Source organism: Bombyx mori, chromosome 13, assembly GCF_030269925.1.
Source record: "Bombyx mori chromosome 13, ASM3026992v2".
Lineage (NCBI taxonomy): Eukaryota > Metazoa > Arthropoda > Insecta > Lepidoptera > Bombycidae > Bombyx > Bombyx mori.
This window is the reverse complement of record NC_085119.1, coordinates 5,804,863-5,832,037: the sequence shown is the minus strand read 5'-3', so window position 1 is coordinate 5,832,037 and position 27,175 is coordinate 5,804,863. Positions and strand designations below refer to the sequence as shown.

Sequence of the window (27,175 nt, the reverse complement as noted above, 5' to 3'; positions counted from 1 at the left end):
AATTACATTAAAAATAATCAAAAATGCACCTTAACTCGGTGCAGTAAGACAGGTGCCGTTAAATTCGAGGGAGTAAAATAAAATTGTTTTGACACAACCACTTCGACGTAAACAATGGCCGCTTAGTACGATGTTAGCATGATTTAAACGACCGCTGTAACATAATCATTGCCTTATTGTTTGGACGACAATTCCCAAAAATAGACGGTGTACTCAATAGCGCGATAGAATGAAAAGACAAAATATTTTTACCGCGATGCATGACTGATTGAGTTTTACAAAATTTCGGGGTCTGGTCCGGTCCTTTTATGTTATTTCGCAGATTTTGTCAAAAACTATTTAACAACGTAACATTGTTATGTTGTAAATCTATCTTCAAAGCCTTGTAATAATGATGACATTAGCAAGACTCGTACATTTTGTTCTCTACAAGTTTATCATATTAACATACTTGGTTCAAAATACAAATAAGACAGTTTCAACTGTTTCACCAATATGGGTAAGTACCAGCATCCTACATATTTGATGGAGCGAAGCAAACGTCCGCTCCAATTTTAAGAATGAAAATACTTTTTCATCGCTCGGAAAAGTAAGAGGCTATGACACTTTAAGAAGAATGCTACCACCGCGGCGCCGCCTTAAACATAACATTGAAGTCTCTCTCAATCGTAAATGCATCGCCTATGCTATCGTCTCCACTGAGATGCATCAATGTTTGACACCAGAATTGCTTCTAGTGAGAGTACGTATATGACAAGGACAATCCGTTTAAAACAAATAATTAAAGGTTTTGAATTTATTTCACCACAGGGTTCGATTTGACTTTTAGTCAGTGCCATCATTTTTTATCCGTACTACCCAGCTCATGAATGAACTTCTCCACCACGGGGCAAAAACATTTTTCAAACGGGATTTGAAAAGATTATGGTTTGGCTATGGCCCTAATATTGTAAACAAACATAAGTGACTGTAATAACTACTTTCCATTAGAAGAGGCATAAGTGAAAATGAAAGATCAATAATTCACTCAATATAATCTTAATTTAATTAACCAAATACAATGAAAATTAACACTTAAAGTAAAGCCATGAAGAACAATTAAGAGTAATTGATTCATGTAGGCACTAATTTCTATCGGTTAGGATCTAAAGTTAAGTCGTAAATTTTTTTTCGATTGCTCTTACCACAAGCTTGCATTAGAAGTTGGAATGTCTATTGTGTAAATTAACTAGAATCATAACATTTAAATCCATTACTTTAGTGTTCTTTGAAATAAGCTGGATATGTGGTTTATACATAAAGAGAACTAAATGAAGCTTAAAAGCGATTTTATTTTACAATGTTCTTAGCGCTTAGAATAAATCTTCTTAATAATCGGAGTTGAAAGAAAAACGTCTATTGAAATTGCTCAGGTGTCAACTTTCCTACATTGATGGTACTAGGACATAAGCTTTTATTGAAGTATTGATAATAACTGTACTTAAGAACACATACAGTCCAAACATACAGAGGTCATATCAGTCCAGATCACCTGTATTAATCTATTTAGTTCTCAATTAGCCAATCGTAGGAGTAACACCCTCATCCCATTTTATCCTAATTATCTTCCTCGGCTGTTCGATAATGGAATCCAATCTGGGCCAAATATTAGCTTGCCTTCGTAAATATAAAAATCAATTAGAATCAAAAACCACAACTTTAAGCAACATAACGTGGCAAAGGTATACGAAATAGCTAATATAGTTGGATAGCCACCCCATTCTGGACAATTTACGTTGGGGAGCGTTGCTGTTAATCTAATTGACGCTTTTACGTTCGCTTCGTTGCTTCCTTGACCTTCGTAAATGCGTTTTGTATGTTCAAAATTGTCTGGTCTACGCTTTACTGTACAGAAAGTTGGGTAAATGCACACAGGTGGGCTTAGTTTGAATGATAGAACATGTTGGTTGGAGTGTTTTTATTGCTGTTTATCGTTTCATATAAGTTCCAGTTTTTTCCGGTGCCATCTAGTAATCCTTTCACTCCATTTCTTAGTTTTTTGTCTACCGATGTAGAATCATTCAAAGACATAAACACTAACAATTTAGCTTAGCAAAGCATTTTGTTCTACAAAAAAACAATACCAGACTAAAGTTAGAGCTTAGTTACTTATTGTCGTAATTCCCCAAATCATATAACATTTCTGTTATCTGTGATGGGCATATTCATTTCCAACCTGGTGTTAGGCGGTTACCGGAATTCGCAAAGTGGATTTAATTATCCAGCTTCGTAATCCCAGAGGGTATGTTTGTTTCACAGATTCTGCTACTTGTAATCATTACTATCGAAACAAATACTATTCAGGACATGAAGTTTCGAATTAGGAAAATTAAAAAAAAATCTGCTTCTAGAGGCGGACAAAATAATAACAAATGGTCCAAGAATCCGGATCACATATTTATGATCAAAACAATTTCAGCGAGACATAACTTATTAAACTAAAGGTTATTTAGCCCCCTAAAAAGAGTTCGTATTACGCATTAAATCGTGACGGGTCCAATAAAGAAAATTAACATCACAATATCGAAACCCGAAAAACAAACGGTAAACAATCGCAAAACCAAACAAAAATAAAGCAAGGGCTGAAACATTGAAATTAAAGCAAACATCTATTACCGGAATCATCTAACACGCAAGAAAACCTTAGTAATTTCGTGCAACGTTTCTTTTGTGACGACCCCAACAATGCGGAGGTTACTACTCATCGCATGACATTCCAAATTAACACGTCGTCCCGATCCTTGTTCACTAACAGTACACACGTACGAAATTACTCAGGGAAGTTTCTGGTTATTAACTAAATACACAACTTCTGTGGTGATAATTAGAACTAATTTCTGACACGAGTTGGGTAGCTCGCTGGTTTTTGATGAAATTATTAAAAGAATAACATTGCTATAGTTCCTTACGCGAACTTCCTTACCGGTGGTAGGACCTTTGTGAGTCCGCGCGGGTGGGTACCACCACCCTGCCTATTTCTGCCGTGAAGCAATAATGCGTTTCGGTTTGAAGGGTGGAGCAGCCGTTGCGACTATACTGAGACTTTAGAACTATATCTCAAGGTGTGTGGCGCATTTACGTTATAGATGTCTATGGGCTCCAGTAACCACTTAACACCAGGTGGGCTGTGAGCTCGTCCACACATCTAAGCAATAAAAACAAAATAAAAAAGAATAACATTTCTGGAGTTCCTTAAGCGAACTGGTTGTTGGTTGTTTTGTGATAAGATTACTAAAGAATACCTACCATTGATAAGTGAAAAAAAATGATTACCATTGAAAAGAATACCTACCATTGATAAGTGAAAAAAAATGCCAACAAGACTATAACTTATCTGAAGAAAGAAAAAGAAAGGATTCTAATACCGATTTTTAAATAGCATGTGAACTACTTTTTTATTGCTTAGATGTTGGACGAGCTCACAGCCCACCTGATGTTAAGCGGTTACTGGAGCCCATAGACATCTACAACGTAAATGCGCCACCCACCTTGAGATATAAGTTCTAAGGTCTCAGTATAGTTACAACGGCAGTCCCACTCTTCAAACTGAAACGCATTACTGCTTCACGGCAGAAATAGGTAGGGCGGTGGTACCTATCCGTGCGGACTGACAACAGGTCCTACCACCAGTAATTACGCAAATTATAATTTTTGCGGGTTTGATTACACGATGTTATTCCTTCTCTGTGGAACTCAATCGTGAACATTTGTTAAGTACGTATTTCATTAGAAAAATTAGTACTCGCCTGCGAGATTCGAACACGAATGCATCGGACGTCTAATCTTTTAGGTCACGACGACTTCAAACTATAAATTGTTTTGCAAAAACTGGTACAAACTTCGCAAAACATAACTTTCAAGGTGCTGTAAGAATCGATGCCTCTGACGATGCGATGCCGTGAGAAGTCGTGAGATTATTTTTTGTTACGTAGGCTGCAAAAGTACAAGTTGGAAAATATCCGAATGGCGTGCGAAGAGCGCCCGCAGACACACGCGATCATATTTCCCTGGCAGGGTGGCGAACGAGAAAGCCTTGCTTATAATTTAGTACAAAATAGACGTACAAAGAAAATAGCATTTGCGGTTTTTATCTTTTCCGAAATGCTTGTTAAATATTTTTATTTTGTATGTGTTTAAAGAAATTTTACATTTAACTTAAAAAGTAACTTTCCTAATTGTGGTTTACTACAAATAGCATATAGACGAAATCTTATATAAGCAGTTACATTCTGAGATTTTCAGAGTTGGTCACGTCATAAGCGTTTGTCGCGAATCTCCTATTCAATAGCTGAACCGTATTTAATAAATAAAATTAAAGAATGGATCGCTGCATCCTTTTTATTTACAAATAGATCCGGTATGCGGCGATAGCATCCGATTTGACAATATTTTCAGAGCAAGACTTCTGTTCAACCCATAAGCACAGCCTACTGAGTTTCTAGTCGGATCTTCTCGGTGGGTCGCGATTCCGATTCGGTAGTAGATTATGCAAAGCACTGGTCTTGCTGGTGTTAGCAAATTCTCTTAGGTTGAGCCCGTGACCTTAACCATCTGATCGCGCGAAGCTCAAAAACCCTGTAGGCTACCAGCGAATATGTAGGAAAAAAGTCTGTGTGGCTTGCTAGTGAACAATATAATAACATTTTTGATATAAAATAGAAATAGTAGAGACCTAAACAATAAGGTACCTAGTGTACTCGTTCCGAACGCTACGACTTTGCAGCGATACAAATCCCGCATGTAGGTACCCAATTTTGTAGTGAAACAGCAAATTCACAAGAGTAACAAAATGAAATCCGCAAAAATCGTGACTGGCTTAATTGCTGGTGGTGGGCCGTATGCTCACACGGGTAAGTAGCATCATCTTTCCTGTTTCTGTCGCTAGGTACACAATTCAGATTTAGACCTCACGATGAATACCTGCGCTCGACTCCAGCCAGTTTTTTTTTATTGCCCTTGTAGGCAAACGAGCATGCGGCCCAGTGTGAGTAGTTACCGTCGCTCATGGACTTCAGCAATGCCAGCGGCAAAGCCAAGCCGCTGCCTACCGCTTAATACTCTCCACAAGCCGTTTTTGAAGAAGAACATGTCATAGCGCTCTTGAAATGGTTAACATCAGGGGGCCTGCTCATTCAGCCATTCATGTAAAAAATACATCGGGAGGTTTTGAACGTAATTGAATACTCGTATAAGCATTTTGAGTGATTCTAAAAGTCATCGATTTGTCTTAATGTACTATCAAACGGTAACGAATTATTTATTCAAGGCAGCAGTCAAGTTCGTAAAGCACCTATTAATCACATTCATCTTTACTCAATTTCCTGAAAGAATCCCTTTCGTCGGAGCATCCGCGGCGCGTTTTTATATCACATTCATAATGTTTATTTTACGCGTTCTCTCATGCCATCAAGAATGAACTTTATCGCACAAGGAATAATGATGATTCCTGCGTGGACTCCAATGTCGTTCCGAGTTGAGCGGTTCCATTCCTTTCGCCGCCCGTAATAATGTTTGGCGATTTATCAAAACGCAATTACGTAATAGATACTTGCTTGATGTTACTGACGATAAAAAACATAAATTGTTCTATCTAAAATGTCAGTCAAACTGCTAATTTTAATGGCAAAAAAACGGAGTAATCTTCTAATTTGTGTATCAATTTTTTTTTTTTTATTATTATCCTATTCAGTTGAAACTATAATACAGGGGTTACTGAAAATCAGAGATGTTTTTGAGTCTGCCGTATTGAGGAGATTCAACAAAATTATAATATGTATTTTGTGGTAGGACCTTCTTTAGTGGTGGTAGGACCTCTTGTGGGTCCGCGCGGGTAGGTACCACCACCCTGCCTATTTCTGCCGTGAAGCAGTAATGCGTTTCGGTTTGAAGGGTGGGGCAGCCGCTGTAACTATACTTGAGACCTTAGAACTTATATCTCAAGGTGGGTGGCGCATTTACGTTGTAGATGTCTATGGGCTCCGGTAACCACTTAACACCAGGCGGGCTGTGAGCTCGTCCACCGATCTAAGCAATAAAAAAAAATAAAAAAAGTATAGGATTGATAAAAGATTTCGCAAGTTACAGCGAAGTGTGACCGTATTCTATTAGTATACTCGATGTCAAATCACTTGACACTCACATGCCTCAGCGAAATCATCCTTGTTTGCTACGTGCGTGGTTGTAGGTTCGAGACTGTGCCCTACCATTGTATCAAAAGTTTTCCTGAAAGTCCGATACGTTAGATATAACCGTTGTGATATGTATTGGACAGTACATATTAAAAAATTTCAAATCACAGTTAATGACAACGATCTGTGATAAGTTATACGCGATCGCAAAACCATGTTCGTAAAGATATAATTATAAAGATATAATAATTTAGTGACAAAATAAAAAGAGGTATTCGGTCTTCGACAGTCGGGAAATAAATAAATTGAGATGTGATTTACGCAAAAAAAAAAATTAAACAAATTTAATTTATATTAAAATACATATTACAACAGAAAGATAAAAAAAATTACTAGTTCTTAAAAAATTGAATCATAGAGCTTGGAATAAAATCCCCTACAATGGATTGCCTGAGCACTATGACTTCTTCAAATGCTATTTAAAAATTAGACAGTAGATCAGATTTTTTTGTTGCCCTTGTAGGCAGACGATAATACGGCCCACCTGATGATGAGTGGTTATTGTCGCCCATGGACTTCAGCAACGCCACGGGCAGAGCTATGATATGGCATTGACGATGTTACTTAATTACTGGTAGTTCGTTTGTCTTTAAAAACAATAAACTATGGACCTCAGGATTGATGTCTAATACCATTATGCATAATCTAATGCCGTAAATCAATGATATAGATTTTGGAACTCTTGGAAAATTATTAACCTTAAGATGTTATTATGCAGGTAACGATTTTTTAAATGATAAATCATTATGTTAATTTTAAATTCGCTTCTTTTTGTTCTTTGTTTTCGTGTTATGATATAAATAACTGATTCTTATTCAATTAATTTATTTTTTTGTTTGATATTTTAATTAATTAACATATTTACTGACTGCATTTAATGTAAATATTTTTTTTATATTATAATATTTGCACGCCGGCCTGGTAGAAACACGCTGTTCTATAAAATAACTATCAAAAACTTTGTAAACCGTGTTTTAGCTAATAAAGTTGGATTGATTTGATTTGGATTCTCCACGAGAGCGTTGGTTCGTAAAGAACAAGAACTTCTCTGATTTTCGTGGGTCGAGTCAAGTCTTCGTATTATCAAACCATCTAAATATCTGTCTGATGAACGTAGCCTTCTCATTCCCACAACCAAAGACGATCACACACAAACGTTGCCTTTGTAACAAAAAAGCACTTCAACAGAATTAAAAATAAACAGAAAAGCGTATCTTCAAACAGGCCGTTACAAGACCCTCCCGATTATTATTCAAATATTATTCTTGGACATCCACTATCCGTATCACTTGTATCAACGGTCCTGAACACGAATTTTAAAAAGACTAACATAATTTACACCAACGCGTTTTTTGTACATGACAATGCTGAATGAAGACGCAACGGATAAAGTCATTTGAATCTATTGTAGTGCTCGAATCTCGGACGATGAGAAAACAATATGTTCCGGGTTGGAAAGAAATGCCGAGGAAAAATGGGCCTTAAAACTTCTCGTTAAGAACGTGTGTGCTGTTAATAAATTGCTGTTCGTGTGATACAAAGAGGTAGCGATAAAACATAGTCTTATAACAATAGGTTGTAACAATAGGTATTATCACCCAAACGTGTGCGACCCTCCTTAGGATACGGTACATCATATTTAACAGTTCTGATATTAGTTTCGAAGATAGGCGTATGGCTAATCTGGTGGGTGATACGTGGTTACCATCGCTCATTAACATCGACAATGCCAACCTACACTGTTTTTAACATATTCATTTATCATTAAGCTTAAGAACAGATAAATTTCATAATTTTACGTGAACTTAATAAATAACATAAAATTTTGTTACTTATGTCTGTAATCATTAGTATTTTTATCCAAACGTAATTCCATTTTGTTGTTGCATTAAATTTTGAAAACTTTTATTAAAATTTGAAAATGACTAAAACACATTATGGACTTGAAAAACTTACGTGAAAATTCCAATAAGAAGTCAAAAACAATCAACAAGTCCATTCACATTAATTCGTTCAAGCACTGCACTTCAGATCACTGAATCTACTTGAAAACAGCATCGTTTGCAAGTTACGCTCTTCGTGGGCGGAATATTCAGCCGCCCAAAGCACGTTTGTCCGCACCGACCGCTGAACTAGTACTGAGGGGAGGGCTAAAGCCTCCAGGAGCCTTCCCAATAACAGACGCGCGCATCTTGTACCTTAAACATCGTATATATATGCTTAACTAAAGTTCTAGTCTTCATATGTCGGTGCAATATCGGAAGCAGGTAGAAATGTTTCACAGGGTCTTTAGTTAAAGGGCGCATTTATGAGTGCTGGAAATCTGGGTGGGTATCATAAAATTTGGGGGTCGAATATCTTGTATTATAAAAGAAAATGGCATTGTGTCGAGGGATAAAACAAGTTTCATAAGATCGTTTAAAGTTTCATAAGATTGTTTATTACAAGTGGCCAGTGAAACTAATTTAGTCTCTCAACTCTCAATTCAGAACTCTTCAATTTGCTAAAATCCAAAAGACTAAATAATTAATTTCGTCCCATTCACTTTAACATCCTACTTTTGTCTTACGGACCAGAAAATCACTGAAGCGTAGATTTCATTATCTCTGTAAGACAAATGCACTCGCCGTGTCACACGTCCTCAAGTGATATATACATTCGTGAGAAAAGGAAAAATTACACACAATAAAAACTTGAGTTGACGGGAAATTAACGATGTATGAGCTGACAGCACTCTTGTCGTGTGTTTAACATCGGTTACAGAGACCAAATTTTCATTACATTAGTACATTGTAAGAATTTTAATCATGTTTAATTTTGAGAACGAATCACTGTTGATGCAGAACATAAAGAGGTAAAGTGCTTCGCTGTATGCAGTGTTTTAACTAAATCTCGATTGTTTAATGGGAAATAGTTTTTTTTTTAAAGTAGTAAGAAAAATCATTTCCCAATCTAAACCGGTCATCCATCATATTAGATAATTGTCTCAACATAATCATAATAAATAAATAAACCATGGTAGTCCTGATTTTGTATCTAACGAGGCTAACGGGTTTGTATTGTGGTGTTTTCGTTTCCCTTACAGTACACAAGTTTAAATATTAAAAAAAAACATTGAAAAAAGCCTTACAGTATATGAACAAGATATTATAATGGAAAGGCTTAATGAAAAATTTTCCAGGAGATATCCACGTAAATCAGACCTATAGATACAATGCTAATTTGGTGGCGTTGCGACCTTACCATTCTGAATAAAAAGCTCCAAACTATAATTAAATAATGTTACTCTGTTAGCTTTCGTATTCGTATTCTCAAGCCTTATCTGCCGTTTTAATGGGGAGAGGTAGCTTATATCTGTACCTTTTTCGCGTTGGAGCATTAACCGTGTTTTCTTTTTTCGTAATGAAATGTTTTTCAGTGTTTAATTCTCTTTCTTTTTTTCCTTTAATGTTCTGTTTAAACCATTAGCATAGAATGTTTTTGTTGATACCCCAAGCGGATTGTGGATTTAACGGCGATGTAATTGAAGTTTTGTGTTAGCATTGTGTGTGTATTTAAAATTAAAAATGGTTGTTTTTTGGTATTAAATTCATGACTTAAGTACGAATGTAAAATTGTTTTATTGTTATACACAGCTTTGTTTGTTTATTCTCCTGTTGATAGTTTTTATGAATTCTGTCTCATGTCTTGAGATATGTATGTGATCATTGCATTATTACAGATTTTGCTGTATCTTTATATCTTTATACCACCAACACTACATGAAGGACATGGTATTGACAACAATGTATTGAATGCATAATTTTTAACGAATGCTACTATAGGTATCTGACTTACTGAAACGACCCCTAAACACATGATGCCACGGGGCGTGCTGTTTATATTGGCGGTAAAATATATTATGAATACAACCTTCTTAAACATTTAATCTTCGAAGTAGTCATGTGTTCCGATTTTAAGGAGGAGGGGTATCGCAGCCATTATACAATACCTGACTTCAACCAATGGACAGTGACCGCGGTTGTGGTCACCGACTTGACACTTTCAGTAACAATGGCGCTTGCCTTAAAGACTCGGCTGTACTTCTCCTGGTTAGATTGTAACCGTTTAGTAATAGCGGTCGGCAAACATCAAATAGCGTTTACATAGATTTACATGTGAACTAAATCTGGGCTTCATTTTCGAGAAAACACAAGTCTTGAACATTTGGTATTATAGAACAAGTTTGAGTAGTCTCATTATTATCCTTATTAAAGAAACAAAAAGGTGTTTGTATAGGAGCGTTTTGGGGAACCTTATACTCTGGGAGCAACTGCTTCCTGCTGCTGTGGGACTTTTTACCACCACCGGAGCAGAGTTAATTCACATTACCTAGAATTACTGTGTTCATCCCCAGTTCGTATTTTGGAATGAATCCCCCTCCTCGTTAATGAGTGCTATGACATCTTTTTCTTCAAATGAGGCATATGAAGAGTTTTTTTTTTATTGCTTAGATGGGTGGATGAGCTCACAGCCCCCCTGGTGTTTTTTTTTTATTGCTTAGATTGGTGAACGAGCTCACAGCCCACCTGGTGTTAAGTGGTTACTGGAGCCCATAGACATCCACAACGTAAATGCGCCACCCACCTTGAGATATAAGTTCTAAAGTCTCGAGTATAGTTACAACGCCTGTCCCACCCTTCAAACCGAAACGCATTACTGCTTCACGGCAGAAATAGGCGGTAGGTGGTACCCACCCGCGCGGACTCACAAAAGGTCCTACCACCAGTAATTACGCAAATTATAATTTTGCGGGTTTCATTTTTATTACACGATGTTATTCCTTCACAGTGGAAGTCAATCGTGAACAATTGTTAAGTACGTATTTCATTAGAAAAATTGGTACCCGCCTGAGATTCAAACATCGGTGCATCACTCAACACGAATGTACCAGACGTCTTATCCGTTAGACCACGACGACTTCAAGTTAAGTGGTTACTGGAGCCCATAGACATCTACAACATAAATGCGCCACCCACCTTGAGATATAAGTTCTAAGGTCTCAGTATAGTTACAACGGCTGCCCCACCCTTCAAACCGAAACGCAATGGTAGGCAGCGGCTTGACTATACTTGCTGACGTCCATGAGTGACGGTAATCATTCACCATCACCTAGGTCGTGCGGTCGTCTGCCTTCCAGAACAAAAGGCAAGGCTTCCCTTTGCAAACTATTTTGAAAACGTAATTCCTTCAAAAGTAAAACTCAAACATTCACTCGGAAATGCCTGAAAGGCTTCCACAAAATGAACACAGTGTACTCGAAATGTCCCTCTTTAATTAATCACTCTCCCCCAAAGGTCTCGGTGCCACAAAAAAATCATACAAAAAGTTGACACTCAATGTAGCAGTATTCATCCGTTTATTTTGAATTGTTACAAAAAAAAAACCTTCTACCCAACAATATAGGGTGGAAAAGTACGTTTTGTCATCTTTAACTTTTCCATTTAATCTAGAAAGACTGCTTGATAGAAAGGTAAAGACAGAAAAAAATCAGGACTATTACGGCTCATAACACAGTACACCTTTGTTATATTAAAATATCTCACGGACCTGGTTTTAAGTTGTTACTGTAAACCATAGGCCAGGGCCCTGAAACTGCGATACTTTAAGACAAATATTTTTTGTATGGAAACCATCGACACCTTGTAGCGGGTACCTCTAAACTTATATGTTATTAAAGTTAAGGCATTTAATTATTGTATAACTAAACACAGAAAATAAAAATTCATACAAATCTTTATTTGTTATAGACAAATGGATTAAATTTTATCAATTTGTAGTTTCTGAAAATTTACAAAATCCTTAATTAAAAATAAAGTATTGAGCAAAGAGAAACTAATCGAAGCGAAGCCATCTAGTGGCCGACGCCCGTAAACATTTTTTTGGAGTGCTTGAGTTGCTTATCTAAAACTAGTTTATGTGTATTATCTATGCCATAGGCATAATAGTGTAAATGTCGCCACCCACCCCGCCTCTATCTAGGCCGGCTAAAGAACGTCCTACCGATATGATATGATCTTTATAATAATTTGCTCGTATACGCTATAAGTCTATAATAATGGCCAAATAATAATTTTATGTCAAACGTAACTGAAGAGTAAGCAGCAGAATAAAAAATAGCTAATTGCATTAAAACCTTCACGCTGCATTTTTTTTTTATTATTGCTCAGATGGTTGGACGAGCTCACAGCCCACCTGGTATTAAGTGGTTACTGGAGCCCATAAACATCTACAACTTAAATGCGCCACCCACCTTGAGATATAAGTTCTAAGGTCTCAAGTATAGTTACAATGGCTGCCCTACCCTTCAAACCGAAACGCATAACTGCTTCATGGCAGAAATAGGCGGGGTGGTGGTACCCACCCGTGCGGACTCACAATATAGGAGTGGGTAATATCGGTTTTGCCGCGTATCGAATCGTATCTATATATCGAGGATCAATATCGGATATTGAATCTATATATTGATGGATGCTAGTAGATTTTCTCGATTCATGATATTTGAGATTTGAAACGATACGCTGATATAATATCGTAGTAGATATAGATTTAAGTCAACGTTATACGGTTGGTTTTCTGATATCAATTTATAATATGATCTTAAAGTAATAAAAAGAACATGAAAATAAAAATATCAAAAAATACTTTCCTTCATGCTTTTACCAGGCTTAGGACTGGCTACATTATTTTCAGTTTTTAGTATTTTTTGTCTTAATTTAAAATTACAAACCATACATTACATACCAAAATACCAAAAGAGTGTAGATTTCAAAAGCTTAATACAAACACAAGAAATAAACTCAATTATTTGGATTCAACTAAAAATAGAAAAATGTGTACTTTAAAAATCAAACACAAAAAACTTTTAAGTATTTATAAACACTTGTCCAAAAATTCTAGTTCAAGGTCAAAGCGCGTGAAATTAAATTCAACGATGCAAATAGGCTATACTGCATTCAAGTTAGGGTCGAAAGTTGAAACTTCTTTCCTAAATTGTATCCTGCTGATACGCTAAGAATAATCTACAGACATATGGACTTAAATATAAGGTTTACAATTGTATGGATAATGCCTGTTTCTGTTTCAAACATCACATGATATCCCTATCGTGCGCTCACTCACTCTGGCCGATTCGATACGAACCAAACGAATATTGCTGATATTAACGAATCGGTACGATATGCCGATGCGCATCACATCGAGCAATATCGTGTATCGGCTGATATCGAAATATAGATTTCGATTCACGAATCGGTACGATATGGCGATGCGCATCACATCGAGCAATATCGTGTATCGGCTGATATCGAAATATAGATTTCGATTCACGAATCGGTACGATATGGCGATGCGCATCACATCGAGCAATATCGTGTATCGGCTGATATCGATATATAGATTTCGTGCGGGGCGATATCGGATTCAACGATATTGCTGCGATATATAGATATTGAATCTATATACGATTTATATCACCCACTCCTATCACAATAGGTCCTACCATTAGTAATTACGCAAATTATATTGTTATTCCTTCACCGTGGAAGTCAATCGTGAACATATTATGTTAAGTACGTATTTCATTAGAAAAACTGGTACCCACTTGCGGGATTCTAACACCGTTACATCGCTCGATACGAATGCACCGGACGTCTTATCCTTTGCCTGACGGACGAGCGGTCGCCACCGCTCATGAATATCAAGAATACCAGGTCAAGCTGCTACCTACTAACCACTGATGACTTTTCAAACGTCTTGTTTGAAGAAGAACATGTCTTCAGGCATAAAAAGTACTGACTGAGCCCTATTCTTAACTCACTTATTAGCAATATGCAGAACTCGAAAGTAGAAAAACCGGTTATTTCGGGGGTCTTTAATGACCAATAATGACTATCAGTATATTCAAATTATAATCATCCAAAAGACCTTTCGCAATACTTTTATGATCGGAAAAAAGCATAGGAATCTGTTTTGTTTTTTCCCCGTCTAAAAACGAGTAAATAAAAACGTTTGTTCCCAAATTATTGATCGAATTCGTTACCTACGTGCGTGCATTCCCGTGTAGTGGTGACATCCAATCCATTTGCCGGCGTCGCGACGGCCGACTCGCTGTTCGGATCATTGCAACTACAGTATAACTAAGTCTAACAGGTAACTTCGACGTACCTACTAGTTTGAAAAACAAAGCTGTTGACGAAAGAATATAACTGAAGAAAAACGCTTTCTCAATCACCATTAAGCATATGGCAAATATAATAGTTTAATTTTCATTATTATCAAAACAACAAAAACAGAAAATTCACATAAGGTGGGTGACGCATTTACGTTGTAGATGTCTACGAGTATGGGCTCCAGTAACCACTTAACACCAGGTGGGCTGTGAGCTCGTCCTTCCACCTAAGCAATAAAAAAAAATATATATATATAACATAAGTAATTAATAAATAATTAATAATTTCAAGAATTGATATATCTCCTTGTTGCATGTGCTCCCCAATGGTGAAGGTCGTGACCTTTAGAGACTATTTAGTCCCAACTATGTTCCTCCATTTTTTCCTGTCCAGTGTCGTCTTAAGTTGATCGGACCAGCGCATGACACTTCGGCTTCTTGGTCTCTTTCCTTCCACTTTGCCGGTGATGAAAGTCATCCTTCTTCCTCGAAACGTGACCGAAAAACTCGAAAATCCTACGTAGGCAGATGGTGGAAAGTCTTGTGAAGAAGTCTAGTTTTTCCAGAATTTGTGCGTTGTTCTTATGTGCCGTCTAGGCAATTCGCAGTATCTTCCTCCAGCACCACGTTTCAAGCGCAACCAGACTCCGATCAGCCTTTTTTATTGTTCTTACCTCCGCATGAAATAAGAAGATAGAAAACACCAGACTGGTCACAAGTTTATGTTTAGTTTTTATGGAGAAGTTTCTATCGGACCAGATGCTACCGAGCTGAGACATGACACTTTTTGCTATCCCAATACGTCTTCGTATGTCAGGTTCGCATGATCCGGTATTTATGGAGCCCAGGTATATGAATTTTTCCGTTGTTTCGAGTATATAAATTAAAGTATCTGCAGTACTTTATCGAAACAAAATTGTACGTTCACTCTTCAGTTCGTAAAATCCACAGCACTACAAATTGAGCCGTACACTTGAATGGAACCCAACGCAAAATACGGTAGAGCTCGCGTCGGTGGGTGTCTGTTCCTATTATGATGTCTGACCCATTGTTTGCTCATATACACGTTGTTCAGATCAGAAACGGTACGTGCTAGTTAATTTTGAAATATGAAATGGGGCAATATAAATCATAGTTTTGCCACCACAACTTGGTTCGATACATCATAGAAAAAGAACATCATGCTATAAAAATAGGACTCTAAAAATTTCAAGAATTAACTGTCATGAATTACGGTTAAGAGGTAAAAAGTATTTTGTATGAAGTATTTTTTACTGGTGGTAGGACCTCTTGTGAGTCCGCGCGGGTAGATACCACCCTGCCTATTTCTGCCGTGAAGCAGCAATGCGTTTCGGTTTGAAGGGTGGGGCAGCCGTTGTAACTAAACTTGAGACCTTAGAACTTATATCTCAAGGTGGGTGGCACATTTACGCCGTAGATGTCTATGGGATCCAGAAACCATTTAACACCAGGTGGGCTGTGAGCTCGTCCACCCATCTAAGCAATAAAAAAAAAAAAAAATTCTGAAGTAAAACGGCATTCCAGTTTGAAAACGATAAAACAGCTTTTTGAACTGCAAACTTTGAATGGAGTATTTATAATGACTGATTATAATCACTAATACTTTTTGTTGTATATCAGAAAATCGACATGAGCCAACCACCCCATCAAGGTGAAAATCGACATCTACATGTTGATGGAGCGGAGAGAATTGCTTGAGAACCAACAACCGATTCTCGAATGAAATAGAACTCAACTGAGGCAGGCGGGTGGAAATATCCACGCAGAGCTCATCCCACCCCTCCTCCACTCGGTCACCGAGCCAGCTATGTTCAGTACAATAATCAGTGGACTTCTCGTTCGGTGATATATCCCAAGTCTAAAATTAGAGTCACCCATTCATACACACATTTTAGGACATTTATGAAGTTGTCGTGGCCTAAAGGATAAGACGTGCGGTGCGTTCGTATTGAGCCATGCACCGGTGTTCGAATCCCAGGGGGGTACCAATTTTTCTAATGAAATACGTACCTAGTTAATTACTGGTGGTAGGACTTCTTGTGAGTTCACGCGAGTAGGTACCACCACCCTGCCTATTTCTGCCGTGAAGCAGTAATGCGTTTTGGTTTGAAGGACAAACCAAAACGCATTACTGCTTCACGAAGTAGCTTCATGAAGAGTGGGGCAGCCGTTGTAACTATACTTGAGACCTTAGAACTAATATCTCAAGGTGGGTGGCGCATTTACATTGTGGATGTCTATGGGCTCCAGTAACCACTTAACACCAGGTGGGTTGTGAGCTCGTCCACCCATCTAAGCAAAAAAAAGCGCTGTCTTTCGTCACCCGATTGCTCTCTTGCAAATAAATGTAGATAGAAATGTTGGTAGGCAGCGGCTTGGCTCTGCCCCTGGCATTGCTGCTGAGGTCCTTGAGTGTCGGTAACCACTTACCATCAGGTGGGCTTCTCTGTACAACTACTACAAAAGTAATAAAAAAAGAGCTGCTTAAGCGTCATCTTTTTCGGTGTTACTGAAAAAATCCGGCGAGAAAATTAGTGAAAAATCTATGTGGCCCTATTTATCAACATATTTGTATATTTGTATGCTACAAGTTTTCCCTATTTTATTATTATACATCTATTAGATAATGCTTCGAGCGAATAATCCTAATTGAGTCTTTTCTATATAATAAAAAAGCACAATCAAGATAACTAATTAAGTTGTTACCTTAGTAAGGATTTACAACATAATTACATACTTTTAAAAATGCCTTGAAAATGTAGTTACCTAAATTTGGAGTAGGAAACGTTAATGTATATCGCAGTAGAGATAGCGTGAGATTTATGAGAAGCAAACAGGCAAAACAGAAATGACGCGATTCCCGTAAATACATTTCAGGCTATATAACTTTTGATACATTTTTAATAACTTAAGAGTTTTCTTCTGAAGTTAACTTTATTACTCTAAAACAGCAATTTAGAGAACATTCACAAAAATAACATTAGAATAAAATTTCAGTTTAATACTAATTACTCATAGGATGGTAACAGTCGACATCGCTCTAAACACGTCATTACGGATCCTCGCGATCCATCAACGGTGCTTTTAGGTACCTTAAGCACCGGTCACCGTCCTCACCGAACCCGTTGCTTGCGACGAAGGGCTCGACGAGTAAATTAACCCATAGACACAGCAAACTGAGTTTCTCGCCAGATCTTCGCAGTGGGTCGCGTTTCCGATCCGGTGGTAGATTCTGCGAAGCACTGCTCTTACTAGGGCCAGTGTTAGCAACACTTCCGGTTTGAGCCCCGACAACTCACCTACACGCTAGGATAAAGCTGATATAGCCTCTCAAGGCTGTCAGCATAGGTAGGAAAAAAAACCTTATAGTTTGTTTAAAAGAAAATATTTTAATGACTATCAATTCTTTCACCTGACGCAGTTCTTCTCCTAGCACCTGAAACTGCTATGCTCCTTAATATACCCTGTAACTGGCGCTGTAACATGTTTATTTTGAAAGCATTTTGGAAAGAGTTCTTAGCAATAGGTAGTGTACTAATGAGCAATGGTAGCCACTTTATATCAGGTGAGTTGGAAGCTTTTTATCTTTCAAATAGATATTTTTCAATTTCAATTGTAGTTGGATGAGCATACGACCCACCTGATCGCGCATGGACGTCATCAATGCTAAAGTGCTTCTGGCTAAGCCAAAGCTTACCGCAAAGTACTCTTCGCAAACATTTCTTCAAGAATGATATGCGCGTGTACAGCGCTCAGGAAATACTAAAGAAATACTAAAGACACATGGTAATACAACAATGTTTGATATTTAGCAATCATCAAATCAACTTAAATATATTTGTAAGCTATATAACTCTTTTGATCACAAATTCTTAAATATTTAAATTCAAGTTTTGTCTTGTCCAAAAAAAATCTTGACAGGGTAGGGCGCCTTTCCAATCCTGATACCAATGTCTTCGAATACATTGCTTTTATCAGCTCTGAATTATAACTTTTTTATAATGAAATATTTAACTAATTATAAGATGATAATAAAATACTAAACAATAGACTAAAAGCCTTTTAATAATCACCCTTAAACTTTAATAATAAACCCAGGTTCGATTAATTAATAAGGTGGATTAAAGAGGAGCCCTGTTAAAGCTTAAGTGAAAAGTTTCTCTGGGCAGATTACCAATCACGACGTCTAAATCCCATCGCTATAAAAAAAGCTGTGTAATTTTTTTTAAGCTCTGGAAATTGACAGTTAACGGACAACGGGTTTTAAATAAAACTAGAGGTCCCGCAGTAGTCGAAATTCGACTATAATTAATTGGAATTGTAAGTTTGTACACTATTATGATTGTATTTTATACTTCTATAATCACAAATTTCGCCAAGGCTACACTATAAAAAATATTAACAAAGACAAACAATATTTAATCTATTCTCAATTTGACAACAGACGTCAAGAACAAAAGTTTGACAATAAATAGTATGCATGCGTGTGTGCGTCAAATACATGGTATGTAGTGTGTGTAATGTTTTCTTTATTGATTTAATGTATCTTTTATGCATTATTTTAAAAAAAATATTAGCATTATGCTCTTCTTCTCTATATTCTCTATAAGCGTGGAAAATTTCATACTCCTCCGTCCTCGCAATTTTCGTAAAAAGGGATACAAAGTTTTTGCTTCACGTATTAATATATAGATTATTTTAAAATATGTATGCAGAAGTGAGTCAAGCTGGGCTTAAATATAACTAAAAAAGCTTTTACAGTTAAATCCGATCAAAGGATTCTAGATAGTCTGTTAATTTTTCGATTTCAATTAGTTACCTTTGGGAGTAAAACTAAGGAATGAGACATTTGAAATTCGAATTCAGTGAATTAAAAAGCTTAATGTCCAAATGATAGAATGGCAATTTCGCCAATATTTCGAAAATTTTAAAAGTGTTTCAGTATTTTGATATTCATAATTTAATAATTTAATAGACAAACATTCCATTTACCGAACAATTTCATAAGTGGAGGAAAATAAATTGAAACATTACGAGCTCACAAATCTCATTTTGTTCATCCTCACGTTCGTAATTAAAATTTTGGAATACCACCCCAGTTTACAAGTTTCAAGCACCGACACCTACATATATAAAATGTAGGTGCGAATTGCGAAACAAATTGCTTTAAAACGTAATAGAAACTCGTTTCCCGTAAAAGTTTCTATCAGATTACGAAGCAAATTCAATATTTAAGATTGATTCGTGCAGATGTCTGAAGGGCGAAGTCTCGTGAAAAGGGCTATCCCATGTCTAACTAAAAGTACAGTTTTATCCATGCGACGCTTTTATTTGACTCGCAGACCAAACGAACAGGAAAATAAACACTCTTAAAAAAAGATGTGTGGTATCGTGGGACACCGGATAGGAACGAAGTGCCACAATAATATTTTAAAAATATTCATTTTAAGTCCTATTCGAGGTATAAAGAAAATAATTATTCGGGTATACATTTTTTATTATATTTTTTTTATTGATAAAAATAATCGCAGGGGTCAACCACTCCGCAGTGCAATGGAGCAGCCTCGCCCTGGGAGAATCGCCTGCATGATCACGGTATCCCTCTACGCTAGGTGAGTATGATTTAGCAAGAGAAATACGAGAACCTCTATCAGCTGTGTAAAATCTCGTCACCGGGATTCAGGAATTGTTAAATTTACGTGCAACGGCACCTGTTGATAACAAACTAAATAGAAAAAATCTTACGTTACGGACGTTTTTTCCCGGTTAGGGTACCCCTCCGCATCGTCCCACAAGGAACTTCGTTCCAAAATCCGACGCTTTCTCAACCAGTCTGCAAAAACTTTTACAAAGATTTGCAATGCAAAAAACTTTATCCCACCGCTATTAATAGTAATATAATTGGCATTTCTTATTTTTGTCTAGTCCCAAACATTAATGACTTCAACTGTAGGTCAATTAATCGAGTACTCTCCTTGAAAAACAGCCGCGCCTTTGTGAATGTTGTAAGCGAGACGAATGTAAAAGCTTTTTACGACATGACCCCGAAACCTAAAGAAAATGAAAGGAAAAAATAAAATGAATTTCATACTCAAACCGGTAGAAATTTGCATGATATTACAGCTCATCTGCCGTTCGCGAGGCTTTGTGTACAACGGTAAACGATTCGGAACATAAATTTGAATTTTTCTTTTGAATTACCGAAAGTGACTAATTAAAAATCGACGGCGATTTTGTTTTGATGATAATTCGTGGTTTTGCCTCTTTTTTTTTTTTTTTTATTAACTAGCTGGGTGGACGAGCTCACAGCCCACCTGGTGTTAAGTTGTTACTGGAGCCCATATACATCTACAACGTGAATGCGGCACCCACCTTGAGATATAAGTTCTAAAGGTCTCAAGTATAGTTACAACGGCTGCCCCACCCTTCAAACCGAAACACATTACTGCCTCACGGCAGAAATAGGCAGAGTGGTGGTACCTACCCGCGCGGACTCACAAGAGGTCCTGCCACCAGTAAAATAAAAAATCGACGGCGATTTTGTTTTCATGATATTTCGTGGTTTTGTCTCTTTGTAAATTTTTCGCGCACTTGAAGCGACTGTAGAGATGATAGGGACTGCACCCTTACAAATGAAGCATGTAATAGCATCGTTTGGTGCATGCACATACACATACATGTCAGCGGCCCCGTTCTTTGGTATAAACAGCCCGAGGCGTCCAATTTACAAAAAAAGAATCCCACAAACACAGCGAGTAACTCGAGATCACAACTTGCACTATTTGAATTTTCTCCCGCGGGAGGGTGGAATCAATTTAAATTTTAACTCACACTTAATACACCCTTGTTTGGTGTCTAAGTGGTATGTTTGAAACACCCTATTTTTGAAGCGAATAAGTTGTGAAGACAGTTCCGATGATTTGTTGTAAATAAGAATTGGCTCTTTATTTAGAACGATTCCTATTTTTTTCTTCATTTTATGTTTATTATTATTAGGATTTTTATTATTATTTATTTACATTTATTTAAAATCTTATTAATTACATAATATTTTTTAAAAAGATATTAAAAATACAATTTTTTTAAAAACACTATGTAAAAATAGATTGCCGCTGATGGCGGTGTCTACGACACAAGCCACCAGTGGTTAGGACTCCAGAGTGAGAAACCTCCTCACAATGCGTGCAGTATCGAGGATAACTGCTTTCTGTATTAGGCCCTTAACCCAGCTGGATAACGAAAGTTTCTTAAGATGTTGATCGAAACTTTTCGCTATCAAGCCGTGTACCGATACAACTATTGGAACAATGATGGTTGAATCAACATGCCACATGGCGGGAATCTCGTGGGCCAGGTCTAAATATTTTATTAATTTGTCCTTTTCTGCCTTCACGAGGTTCTCATCATGAGGAATGGTGACATTAACCAACACTGCTCGACGCGCAGATCGATCTATTATCACAATATCAGGTTTATTGGCAACAATATACCTATCCGTGATAATAGATCGGTCCCAGTAGAGCGTAAAATGACCATTATCAAGAACTGGTTGAGGTTGGTATTGGTAATAAGGTACAGCAGAATCAAGAAAACCATATTTCAGAGCAAGTTGTTGATGGATAATCCTAGCCACTTGGTTATGTCTATGAAAGTACTCGCCGTTAGCAAACCGATTATTATTATTATTATTAGGGATATATTTTCGCAATTTGTAAATATAATTCAAACTACTTTTACTTATTTTACTAGAATGTCTTTGTGTATGTACGTTCGCCTAAAGCTCGAAAACTGTAAGCCCAATAATTGGTATGAATTATTGATCAATATACTTTGCACATAAAGAGCGATATGACCACTCCGACGAACATAGTTTCGTTAGTGCCGAATAGAGGGCGCTAGTGACAGTGATTTATATATTTGAAATCTATATAATAATATATAAAAGATAATGTATATGTGTATATATGTTCGCCTAAAATTAGCTTACGTAGCCTTTGTTTCTATTAAACAATAAATAAAATAAAAAAATACATGTGTGCAATTCACACGTGGTAGAAGTGAAACCTTCCAAAATTAAAATACAATTATCCTAAACGTCTTAAGTATATGTAAAATTTTGTCATTAGTAAATAATTGTAAGGTAGCGCCCTCTGTGAATTGATATTTTAATTTCACGTATAATCCTAAATTAAAATTCACTACAAGAGCTTTCATACACACGTTAGTATTAAAAAATCTCACAGATGGCGCTATATTAAATAGTATGTATATTTCTGCCTCATTCTTTGCTGGCTTCATCCTACACATTTTTGTATTTGTGTCTCTTACCTGTCGTTTTTTCCGTTGCATCCGGTTTGAAATCACAACGATTCTAAAGAAGTTTTCACTTCAAAAACCTAGCTATTTTTCTGAATCATGTTATAGCTTTTATGTTTTAATATAAATTAATATTTTGTTGCGGGCAAAGCAGCGGGCGGTGCTAGTACATGAATAGATTATTAAATTCATCAACGTAAATTAAAAATATCATCGAAACTTTATATAAGTTTATTTATGTAACTGCTGTTTAAGTCACATGCTCATAGGCTCAGGTAACCATTGAACATCAGGGTTGTCGGGAACTCACTTTAGCGATGTGAACCGATTAAAATTTCTGGCTCCGGTTTATTACCGGTTTTTTTCTCAAAAAACAGGTTTTTTTAGGTATTTTTAGGTTTTTTCCATAAAGGCTAAATAATCACTAAATAAAACAAAAGTTACGTACAAACGAAGAGTTTTCTTCATACAATTAATTGGGTGAGCATATTTTATATAGGCTCATATATATCCAATAATAAAAAGCTTTTTTATTTTTGATTTAATACTATTGTATTAAATCAAAATTTTGATGCAAGAGGCATAGTTGGTCCACTGCGTCATTCAGAAGCCTGCTCCTTCTGGATGTTAGCACGTGCCAGCAATATCGGTGTGGTTTACTGTGGTGGCTTCAGTCTCAATATACATTCGCACTATATTCACTGCGGCCGCCATGGCGCGTGGCGTTCGGAATATCCCGTTTTCGCGAATGCAAAAAATCCAGAATACCAGGCTTTTTAAAATTGTTTGTGGTTTTTTCTGGCTGTTCCGATAATAAAGCGAGAGTTGAAAATTCTTTAAGAAGATTCCCCAGTTCACGATGCACCATCTCTTTTGCAGACAACATGTGCTCTGGTTGGCGAAAGTCATTTCTGAGTGTTGGGTGCAGATATGTGGATATTTGGGTCACGGTCCTCATTTCGTACGCTAAAAGTCTACCAACCATATTGTGGTTATTGCACTGTAGTTTTTAAATGTAATGCACGGTAATTTGATTCTGAAACACGGTTTTTTTTATATTTGTAGCTTGTATATTTGATCTGGTAGCACTGGTGTGAACTGTGAATGTAAAGCGTAAAAAACCGGTATTCTTAAATAAAACCGGTATTTATCGGTATGTATAAAAACCGGTTTTTCTCCGGTTTTCTTCGAACCGGTTTACATCCCTAACTCACTTATGTGATCAAACAAAAAATTACATTTATTTTTTCAATACCCAAGAATGTAGTATAAAAAAGGTATACCTTTGTATTCACGTTTGACACCTAGGTTTGAATCAAAATAAAACTACGCTATTTTCAACTTAAGCACTCTGATATGAACTGAGAAGAATGCAATCTCTAAATTGTTATGCATTCCCAGACTTGGATGTCGGCTTCGTCCGAATAGAAATAGTAAATTTCACAAATACGCTTGGCACACGCCTATTCTCATTTACTTAGATGACGTTAATGTAAATAAATCCAGACAGAGTTGCCAGACTAAATGACATTTAAGTTGCCTTTATGTAGATTGTAGGAACTAATGTGAACGGTATCTGAAATGAAATTCTGATTTATGCTTGCAATATTTAAAGATATGTAAAAAATTTATATAAATCTTATTTTCTCCCTTATGCTTATTTTTGCCGTGAAGCAGTAGTGCGTTTCGGTTTGAAGGGTGAAGCAGTCCTTTTACAGAAAAACTGAGACTTAAAACTCATGTCTCAAGGCAGGTGGCAGCATTTACTATAGCCTCCCGGAACCAGCCGTGTGTTCGTCCACTCATATTATGTAATTAATTTTTTTTATTTTTTTTTTACTACCTATTTTGAGCTACCTATCCTGACGCCTTGAGAGGCTATTTCAGCGTTGCCCTAACATTTAGCTGAGCTCGCGGGGCTCAAACCGGAGGTATTGCTAACACTGGCCCTAGCAAGAGCAATGCTTCGCAGAATCTACCACCAGATCGGATCCGGCGAGAAACTCAGTGGGCTGTTTCTATGGGTTTACACGCATCTTAGCAATAAATACATACTTATATCTATATTATTATTTTCATTTTATTATTTCCGAAGTTTTGACAATTCGTGGTCGCAGTTGACTAAATTATTTTTCTTGAACATTTTATCAAGTGCTATCAAGAACCGCAATGTATTTTTCTATAAGAAATTATTCTTGATATTTTTTTATTTTCTTGTAACAGAAGATCCGGCGAGAAACTCAGTGGGCTGTTTCTATGGGTTTACACGCATCTTAGCAATAAATACATACTTATATCTATATTATTATTTTCATTTTATTATTTCCGAAGTTTTGACATTTCGTGGGTACAGTTGACTAAATTATTTTTCTTGAACATTTTATCAAGTGCTATCAAGAACCGCAATGTATTTTTCTATAAGAAATTATTCTTGATATATTTTTTTTCCCTTGTAACAGAAATAACGCAGTATTTTGAGATCAGGTATCAATAAGCGCCTATCATCATCTTTTTAGATTTTTTTTTGGAGTTTACTCCTTAAGAATCGATTTACATATATAGGCCCGGGGTATGAAAATTATGGGGACCAAAATCGTACTAGAGAGTATAGCATGTCACACGAAATGCGTTATGCGCCTGATTGGCTCCTGATTGGCCAATCAGGAGCCAACGCGCGGCCGCGTTATCGCAGGTGACGCCGGGCTGCTGCGCCGGCAGTCCGCCACAAAGCCTCGTACTGATCGCGCGTTTCTCTCATTATTGTATTTTCATATATTTGTTAGTCGTTTGTTTTGTGTCTCGTTAATTTGTTAATAATCTGTAGTGTATCGTGTTGTCGTAATATAGAACTATTTCTCGTATTGTTTCGTTTAATTTACCGACATCGTTTTGCTTGTGGCCGGACGCCGTTCGGGTTCGATTCCTGAACGTATCAACTGTTAGTGGGTTGATACCCGAATATAACCCGCTACAAATCATTTATTAATAAAGCTTATTAAATATAAACAATTCCTTCTATCAGTGAATGGACAACTTATATATTAATTGTAAAAGTGAATTATATAGACTTACTTAATTACCGCATCCACGTGTTCCGCAACTCCCGGATCATTCTCACTAGAATACGTAACTTCCATATTTTACTGTATTCAACTGACACAAATTTATATTTATATCCAGTAAACTCCAGTCGTGCGTCGGAGTGGACACACACACTTTTTTTTTTCGGTATTGTGATTTTGACCAATCTTATAAAATGGTTTGCACCAATGCCTACAGCATGTTGAGCTACTGAGAACTTGTGATCCCGGTTGTTCTTTATATCGTAATAAATAAGAAACGGAAAATTTAACCATAAAAGTTCTTAAGTAATGTAAATTATATACCAAATCACACTCTCTATATTTGACTGCTGAGTGTTTTCCAAACGAGTCGCTAAAACTGAAAAAGTACCTCAATATATATTCACGATAAAATTAGATAAGGTAATGTACACAATGTTATTTTTAGATTGAATTTCCTGTCTCTTTACTTTATTTGCGTTATACTGAGTTGATATTTCATTCATCGACTTTTATCTTATCAAGCGTATTAAAAGGCCCACACACAGATGCTCGACTAATTGGATGACTAACTGTAGAGATACAAAGGCACATTTCAGTCCAATATCTTGATAAAAACAATCACTTTATGTTTATCTTCGAGTATTAACACATTCCTCTTATTGCATATAAATGTTTATTGTTTTGCTCAAAATTGTGTTATTGCTGTTTCAGTCTGATAATGAATGAAATGTTATTTAATGACGAAGGAATTATTTGTTTTAATATAGAAAATAAGGAAAATTAATGTCATAAAATACAAGCGAACAAGTAATCATACAAGTATAATTACAGTGTCTATAAAATATACAAATGGTTGTACCTATATGCAGACTTTCATTAAACATTATCTTGACATTGAATTTATGAAAATCCAGAACTTTCCGTCTTCGAAGCTAAACCTATTATGTGTTCGCTTTTGTATAATGCACTTAAGTAAGTTTATTTACTGCACTAACTTCAAACTTAAAACCCATTTCATCAACTTTCAGTCGGTTATCCTACATTCAGAGTTCTTATTACGAATAAATAATATAATTTATTTTACGTTTTATACCGTTATATAATTACCCACATAAAATAAAACGCAAATACCTGATTGTTTGTTTTGCTCGTTTCCTATTTGCGTGACAAACTTTTTATCAGCGTTGTTTTAATAACCGCATATTATGCAGCTAATTCATATCCATGCGATATTATTCCATTCGGTTCGCGCATTTCGTAAATATGAGCCTAGCAAATACAATATCTACAAACCTCTTTATAATATACTAGTGGCTCGCTCCGGCTCCGCTCGAGTC

At 36.5% G+C, this 27,175-nt stretch overlaps 1 protein-coding gene across 1 annotated transcript in view; it reads right to left on the bottom strand.

Annotated features, from left to right (window-relative positions):
* Window positions 1-26,218, bottom strand: part of LOC101740786 (protein sax-3) — an 85,722-nt gene extending 59,504 nt beyond the window's left edge. Inside the window, exons 1-2 of the mRNA XM_021349096.3 lie at window positions 25,846-26,218; window positions 8,184-8,425 (exon numbers count right to left, since the gene is read on the bottom strand). The gene's annotated coding sequence lies outside the window, so the exon portion shown is untranslated. The remainder of the gene's footprint in view (window positions 1-8,183; window positions 8,426-25,845) is intronic.
* Between the last annotated feature and the right edge of the window lie 957 nt (window positions 26,219-27,175).